Below are 2,989 nucleotides of genomic sequence, written 5' to 3'. Positions count from 1 at the left end.
CTCCCAGGATCACTGCAGGAACTGGAGCCCTTGGCTCTTCCCGCTGCCCTAGTGATCGACATGCTGCCTCAAGCAGTGGAAGGATGCAGCCATGTCCTGTGCCTCACCAGACCCAGCAGGGCCAGCACCACCTGTAGCTGCAGCCTAGCATCTTCCCCTGGCCATCTCTCCTTCCTGGGTAGCAGTAGCACTTGTGAGGTGATCTGGCATACCAGGCACAGTAGCAGAAGTGCTTTCAGGGCCATGATCTCTAAGGGGCAAGTCATTTAAGCTCAACAGGACCTCTGTGTCATGTAGTTTGGGATGGGATTAATACTACTGCTGCTGCCCAAATCTCCACATGTACACCCAAAGTTTTCTTCACAGAGCTGTACATTTTGAAGAAATCCTCAGCCAAGGGAAGGATGGTACATGAAGTAAGGCCTAAAGAATGGCTCTAAGGGCTGGCAGTGAAAAGGAGACACAGAGAAGTGGGTAAGACCAGGAATAATGGGCTGGAACATGACAGAAAATACAGAGAGGCTTCCAGAAGGGAGTAAGAGGCCTCCAGTGAGGGAGTGTAACACTGGATCACTTTTAGTTCTGTTCATATATATAGCCAGATGCGGCATCTCACAGCATGAGGCAGAGGGGGCTACAGGAGGTGTATAAGGGCATCAGAAAGTAGTTGGGAAAATGTCATGTCATAGAGGGAAGGACCAAGTGAGATTCAGGGTCTCAGTGGAAAGGCCTTGAAATACAAGAAAGAGCCGAGAGCCAACAAGGTAATGCAAGCCAACCTCCATACTTTCTCTCCAGCCTTCTTTGTCCTTCCCAAACCTGGGAGGAGATATCAGCCTGGTGAAAGTGTGCAGTAATCCTCACAAAGGTGTAGGATGAGAGATGGATATATTAAGAGCCCGTGAAGGTCAAGAAAAGCCACTACATGTTGAAAGAAGGAGAGCAGGCTAGCAAAATTCTAGCTTCTTCCAAGGTCCTAGGAGATGACAGAAAGATGAAGAATTCTGTTGGTGCTGAGGATCATGCACTGTCTGCACCTAGCCTGCAGTATCTCTAATGGAACAGGGAAACAGTCCCACAGGTGTGCGAGTGGGAGAGAAGATCTGAATTTGCCAAATAAAGGAGTCTCCACCACCCTTGCCATGCTGTTTATCTCCCTTTGTGTGGTGTGCCTCTGATGGAGACAAATAACCTAAGGCAGTGTTAGCAAGGAACATGTAGTCTTATCAGTTCTCATAACAGAAGATTCCTCATAGACTCGGGTCTCTTGCTGGAAGAGTTTAGCATCACATTGTGCTCTTCCTGCAAGTCATCCTTTACCTCAGAGTTGAGCCACAAGCTCAGCAGTGTTTTTGTGGCCCCTCTGCTGCAGAGATTCCCACAGGGTGGAGTGTGAGAGGTCAGGCATCAATGAAACTGGGTGAAAACCTTGACTGTCACAGCTACACAGCTGCTTACAGGTGCAGGGCTGTGTCATGACAGTGATTCAGCTTTTACCATACTTTCCAATAAATGTCAGCATTTTATAATCGATAATGCTTATCTCAGGAGTCCTCCCTAGATTGCATTACAAGAACTTGTTGGGTGTGTGAACATTTTGCAGCTTTTTCTTTCACCATCGGAGAGAAAACAGCACACTGTGTGTGTGTGCAACTGAATTGTTCACACCCACAAACCACATGTTAGATATGTGGTCATCATAGCTATGCTCCAAAACCTGTCTGAAAAGCACCCAGTTCTAAGAGCTGGGAAGCAGGGGACACAGCAGCCTTGACTACCAGAGCTTCTCAGTCACCCCACACCTACTGCAGCCCTTTTCACATAAAGGGAAAAGAAAAAAATGCTTTGTTGGTGCCTCTGTTTCACCAACTTGCCCTTTCGTGGCAGATAATATAAGGGAATGACAAACCAAAAGACATGTTGTGCTTCCACAGAATCTTTGATATTGAGGCACAAGTGAATCTACCTGGTGTCTATTCATCTAGTGCCAAGTTAAGTTTGTTTGGCTGTGCCCATTCCTATATTGCTTTTTGGCTCCTGTCCAGAAAGGACTCCCTGGGGACTGTGTCCTGGAGGTTTACAAGAAACATCTAGATGTGGCATTGAAGGAGATGGTTTAGTAGGCATGGTTATGATGGGCTGGTGGTTGGACTATATTATCTTTGTGGTCTTTCCAAACTTAATGATTCTATGCTTCCCTACAGTTAATGATTTTTGTGTCCTGCCTGTTCCCTCATTTTGACTGTAGTGGCTGGTGTTGGTTTCTAAGAGCTGTTGGTGTTTCAAGTTGTAATTCTCACCTTCTCTTCCTGCTTTCCTCCCTGGTTTTCCTTCCTCCAATCCAACTGGGCAGAGTTTGCTCTTTTTTTCTCTTTCTGGCCTTCCATCAGTTTTATATCTTCTCAGGAATTCTTTGCTTCTAAATAGTAAATAATTTGGCTTGACCCTCCCCTCAGCAGGAGAAAATGTGCTCTCACAGCTCAGTTTAGTTAACAGAAGATTAAATCCCAATCAAAGAAAAAAAAGTTACTTTTTCAGGACTTGCCTTTGTGCTTTACTTCTAGCCAGCTTTAATGCCTGTGCTTTGGCTGCTTTGTCCTCTCACATGTGGATGTTCAGAAGTTTCCATACTTTAGAAAAAATACATCTCTATTTCTGCTTCCCTTTTGCTCTTCCTATTTCTGCTTTTTTTTTTTCTTCAATTTTCCTTGGAAAAAAAATAAATCAGACTTTCTCACACTGCAAAATTGCTCTGAATGACGTGTTTGGAAACATTAAAGCCTTCTGATATTACGAGGCTTTTTATTCTGGTTGTTTTTTAATGTAGCCAAAGCATTGTAGCATGTACATAGGTGGCTTGGAAAGCAATGTAACAACAGACACAAAAGAGCACAATAACGTTGTTTGATAGAGAAAATTCTCCAGTATCAAACACCACTGTTCAACATACTCACTGCCATTAGTCAATTTGCACAGATGAGCTGATTGG

Source organism: Gallus gallus, chromosome 1, assembly GCF_016699485.2.
Source record: "Gallus gallus isolate bGalGal1 chromosome 1, bGalGal1.mat.broiler.GRCg7b, whole genome shotgun sequence".
Classification (NCBI taxonomy): domain Eukaryota; kingdom Metazoa; phylum Chordata; class Aves; order Galliformes; family Phasianidae; genus Gallus; species Gallus gallus.
Note: the sequence above shows the minus strand (reverse complement) of the source record.